We start from the raw sequence: 6,069 nt of genomic DNA on the forward strand, positions 1-6,069 counted from the left end.
CAGAAAGTTCCCTGTTAACTTTTACAGTGAGTTTCCATCCTCCAACCCACATCAGAGCCAGGAACTCAACTGGGATTTTGGGACGAATTGTTTTTTTTTTTTTTTTTTTTTTAGAGTCTCACTCTGCTGCCCTGGCTAGAGTGAGTGCCATGGCATTAGCCTCGCTCACAGCAACCTCAAACTCCTGGGCTCAAGCAATCCTCCTGCCTCAGCCTCCTGAGTAGCTGGGACTACAGGCATGTGCCACCATGCCCGGCTAATTTTTTCTATATGTTTTTAGTTGTCCAGATAATTTCTATCTAATTTTAGTAGAGACCGGGTCTCGCTCTTGCTCAGGCTGGTCTCAAACTCCTGAGCTCAAACAATCTGCCTGCCTCAGCCTCCCAGAGTGCTAGGATTACAGGCGTGAGCCACCGCGCCTGGCCTGGACGAATTATTTTTAATGTAGACTTTGAGGACCTAGATTTGTGCTGTCCAATATTGTCATTATGCTAGCCAAATGTGGCTAAATTTAATAAAAATGAAATAAAATTAATCTCCGGTTGAACTAGCCACATTCAAGTGCCTAACAGCTACATGTGACTAGTAGTTACCATAGTAAACAGCACAGGCATAGAACATTTCCATCACTGCAGACAGTTCTACTGAGCAGATGTTACCATGGTGGAATTTAACCTTTAGCCCAGTGGCCTGGTAGCTGAGTAAGCCATACCAAGTCACATTACCTAGCTTTATGGTACTACCTGTGTTTATGACCTTTATCACCAAGTAATTAAAATCCCGTGAGGGAAGAGTTTTGCTCCATGTTTGCACCAGGGTGTTGAAGGGGGAAGAGTATCCACTGGGACAGCATAACAACAGCAATGGTAATTACTGAGATGTTCACTACGTAGAAATTCTTCCTCCATTACTAAGTTCAAAAGATCTCCTACTTTTATCAAGGGAAATATTGATTTCCTTTAAAATTCACAGCTGGATATAGTGACTCAAGAATGTAATCCTAGCATTCTGGGAGGCTGAGGCAAGAGGATCACTTGAGGCCAGGAGTTCGAGACTAGCCTGGACAACATAATGAGATCCCGTCTATATATAAATAAAAAATTAGCCAGGTGTGGTGGTGTACCCCTGTTGGCCCAGCTACTCGGGAGGCTGAGGCAGAAGGATTGCTTGAGCTTGCTGTGAGCTAGGCTGACGCCACGGCACTCTAGCCCAGGCAACAAAGTGAGACTCTGTCTCAAAAAAACAAACAAACAAATAAAAAAAACAATATTTACAGTAGAAGAGTCAGTATAACATAGTGGTTAAGTATACAGGCTCCGGTACCAGATTGCTTCAGTTTTAATCCTAATTATGCCACGTACTAACAATGAGGCACTAAGCAAGTTACTTAACTTCTCTGTGCCTCAGTTTCTTCATCTGAAAAACAGGAATGATAATAATAGCACCTGCTTCATAAGCATATTATTAGGATTAAGTACATGTAAAGACCCCAGTGCACAGCAGATGCTAAATAGGGGTTAATAGTTACTATTATGATATAATTTTGGTTTTTTAAAAAAGTACATATTATATATACATAGAAAAAAAGAATATGAATGGTCCATTAAAAATGTTAACAATTGTAACCTCGAATTGATAACAGATAATTTTCTTATTTTTTTTTACTTGTTTTCTAAACATTCTACAAGTTTTTTTTGTACTTAAAACACCAGAAACACAGTAACAAGACCTTTCCCCAAAGTGCCCTAGAGTCCGGTAAGCAGTGATTCTCAAAGTGTGATCCTTGGACCAGCAGCATCAGCAACTAGAGAACTTGCTGGAAATGTAAATACTCAGGCTCCACCCTAAATGCACTCAATCTGGGCTGGGGCCCAGAAATCTGTCTTTTAGCAAGCTTTCAATTTGATTCTGATGCTTGCTAAACTTTGAGAACTACTGTATGAATGTTTAATTGGTAGCTCTGTACTTGACCCCTCTCATTTTTATATAATGATAAATACTGCCAACCTTTCTTCCTCGAATACTCTCCGCAACTCTTATTCACAAGGTCTTCCTTCCACCCTTGGACATACCTTTTCTATGAGCCTTTTGAGAATAGCACCTCCTGTCCCCAGTTACTGCCTGATATAGAAACCATAAATGCTTTCTGGGGCCAGGCAGGTAATTTGTCTCAGGGGGCCTGGTGCAAGACCTTAAAAAGTAAAGTGCCGGCCACTGCTCAAAGATGTTCACATCAAAAAAAAAAAAAGTTAAACTGCTGCTGGCCCAACAAAAACACCTCACACATCTAAGCTAAGTTTGGCCATGGCCACCAGTCTGCACTCACTTCTTGGCTAATTCTCTCTCAAATCAGTAAGCAGCTGTGACGTAGTGGAAAGGGTGAGTGCTGAACAAGGAAAACCTTGATTTGAAGTTCAGCTCTGCTACTTCCTAGCTGGTGGTAATAAAAACGATGATAATGTTAACCTTTTAGAGTTAAATCTTATGTGTATAATAAGGACAATAGTACCTGTTCTCACAGGATTTTAAAGATTAAGATAATATACTCAAAGACACCTGCCCCATAATAGGCCCTCTATTAATTTTTCATAGCACTTGTAATATTTGTTTCCTATACTATTTTGATTAATGCTTTAGTCTTACTTGTACTTAGGAATAATTCAATTTAGCCTCTCTCTCCTATTAAACTCTAAGCTTCTTTGGGATGGAGATGGCTTTGTGCATCCCTCTAAGTTCCTGCAATACCTATCTTTAGTTACTAGTCCGTCCCATATTCACTCTGAGCTTCAACCAAAGCTTGTGACTGGAAGTCTGTATGTGATAGGGATCTGGAACAACATGCTCAACTCTTAGTACACATGTACATTTTATATGAGCAAGTATGTGGCCAACTTATAACAACCCGCAAAGTTATGATTCCCTTCCTTATATATATATATAAAAAATATAAAAGATCAAAAACAATGATGGTTGTTCTGTTGCTAGAAATGGATGACTTTTGCTTTTTACCTTTACCACATTTGTTAAAAGCAATACAGGAAGTTTAGAAGCATCACACTAGCAATTATGAAAAAAATGGATTTCAGTTTTAATTGAATTTTGACAGTTCAGATACTAGTGATGCTAGGGTGATGGTGGTAGAAGAGGTGTGTATCAGAGTAGTTAATGCTAGGTGTCCAGCTCATTTTTTCCATCTGGAATACTGAGAAAAGAACGAGAACTATTGTCTACCTCACAAAGATCCTATGAAAGTTAATTAGTCAATTCAATTAATCTTAAGTAGGCAATTGAGAGATCATGGAATTTGGGGAGAAGAGGAAGAAAGCACGTGGATCTTAGATAAGCAGGTGATATCCTCATCCTTATACTCCTACGGCCTTATGAGAAACAGTAATGTCATATTGTCACCCTAACAAAATTTTCTTTTTCTTACTTTGTAATAATAGGTACCCATGCCTTCTAAGTCCTGGTAATAAAGAATTAATTCACATATTGAATTTGGCATAGTAAACATCATTGCCCCTTTATGTTAGCTTTCTTATTTTCTGAACTTACTAGCATGTAGAGACTTATTAAATAAATGACTTTCCGGTTAAATGATCTAATTTAAATCTATAATTGCTTGAAAATTATCTGCTCTCCCTCCCCTCATTACCTATGCTTTATACCAGGGTATTTCTATTTTTTTCCCTCAAAAGTATAACTGTTAAAACTATGGGAGATATAGTAATAAATGAGTTTAAACATCAAATTTAGTTTGGGAAAGAATGTTTCTAACTAATCGAGGTTCCAAATGGGGAAATGAACACTAAATTAGTCAAGTGGATTATGCCTGACAAGCCAGAGAAAGCCTTCTCATTTCTTGAGTGGGGTGGGAAGTGGTTATCTTGTCAAGGTGAAATTCAGAATGACATATTCAGATGCAATTAAAAAAAATCTACTTCATTATTCATATGTATCATCAATAATGAAAATTTGGCTTGGTGATTTTAAGACACGAAAGTGCATAACAGTGTTAGACTGCAGACTGCTGTCATCTCATGTGCTCCATAGCTTTAAAAATTCAATTCTTTGGATTCTGTATAAGAAAAATAAAGTTTTACTACAGGTGTATCTTCTCAATCACAGCAGAAAATAATTTCCACTTCAAGGGCATATCCTATTTCTCCACTTACAAGCATTCAAGTAAAAATCAGTTCTAAGATCAACCTATGTAGTCACCACCAAACTACTGTCAGAATAAAAATAAACAACTTTTCCTGCATGTATTAATTCTTTAAGAAAAACTTTACTGAAAAATATCCCCTCCAAGATAGGTAAAACTACCTATCTCATAAGAGAGGTCCATTAAAGAGGTAACATTATTTATGCATGGGCCAGATAAAATTGGCAAGAAAACAATTAACAGTTGAAGGATTTCTCTTTCAAACATGCAATTTCTTTTGAACAAAGCTGTAAACAATTTTTAGGTGCAAATCAGTACTAATACCCTTTATGAATATCTATCTTACAGGCAGTTCATTTCAAAGCATCGAGTTCTATTTACTCAAAAAACCTGATAAGAGAGAGTTTCCTTGGCAGCTACAGAAAACTCAAATGATCTCATGGACTGCACTAATGTCTCTATTTTGTGCCAAATGCTTCAGAAATTTTGAGGTAGTCCACTTATCTAAGGTAATACTAAGGTTCTAGGATGCAAGGATATCCAGAATGATAAGTGAAAGGGGCTGACTGTCCAATAATAATTAAAATAATACTGTGAATAAATGTATGAATGTTTTGCATGAAGAGGCAATTTCCTAGCACACAAAAGTGATAAAAGAATGAAGCTTGTTGCCTCCTCAAGGCTAAACATCTCTTAGTCACTAAGATGAGATTCAGAGGCCTGGCAAAAGATCTGAGCCTAACACTTTGTTCTTTTGTAGGAATTAGTGTAAAAAGCACTCTCTGGGCTCCCAGATACACTGGTGACTTGACCTTGGACATGTCATTCAGCAACACCTGGTAAAAGTATTACAGGACTGGTGTGAAGATGAGATGACTTATGTGAAAATATTATGTAAACTATGAAGAAACAGTAACCAAATGCTACTTACTATTTTTATGTAATACTATTTCATGCCTTATCTTTCCTGCCTAGGTCCCTGTCTGTAAAAAGGGTACAGATCGAGGTATGAGTGCCAAGCCAGTCACTTACCAGCTGCGTGAACTTCAGCAAGTCATTTCCTTTCCAGGCCTATTTCCTAAGAGAGTTATTATGAGTATCAAATGATATCGTGTACGTAAATGCAGTGCCAGACATACATTAACAATTTAACAAATGTGAGCTGTTTTTACTCTCTGGGAAGAAGGTTGTCAGGAGCAAACGAAATTATATTTAATTAAAAGGCTCTGTATATGTATATAAAACTCTATACACATCCAAGACATTGTTATTTGTACTGCAAACTGCCAAGACATACAAGGAACAAGAAACCGAATGGAGCCTCAGAGGCTCCCACTAGAAAGGGGGGAAAGGCAGAGAAAGGAGCTCTGGGTGATTTGGGTTAGCAGTAGGAATGAGAATAGAGAGGTGGGGCAGGAAAAAATACTTTAAGACACACCGGAGAATCAATTCACTATTTCCATCCCCCCCCCCCTTTTTTTTTATTTTTGGAGAAAGAGTCTCGCTCTGTTGCCCTGGCTAGAGTGATTCCCGTGGCCTCAGCCTCGCTCACAGCGAGCTCTGGGTGATTTGGGTTAGCAGTAGGAATGAGAATAGAGAGGTGGGGCAGGAAAAAATACTTTAAGACACACCGGAGAATCAATTCACTATTTCCATCCCCCCCCCCCTTTTTCTTGTATGACAGCCTAGACCATTTCATCCAACTTCCCGGCCCACCATATTCCTAGACATTTATTTACTGTACCTTCTTCACTGAGAGCCTTATCCACTCCCCTCCCCTTCTAGTAGTCGTGAACTTCAAACTCTCGGCTTCGACACCCACTCCCTTTAACTGTTTTTACCGAGCTTCCCTATATTCTCCCCTCCGCCAAGGGGGAAATGCAACTGGACGCACCGCAGGGCAT

Source organism: Propithecus coquereli, unplaced genomic scaffold (assembly GCF_000956105.1).
Source record: "Propithecus coquereli isolate 6110/MARCELLA unplaced genomic scaffold, Pcoq_1.0 Scaffold8, whole genome shotgun sequence".
Classification (NCBI taxonomy): Eukaryota; Metazoa; Chordata; class Mammalia; order Primates; family Indriidae; genus Propithecus; species Propithecus coquereli.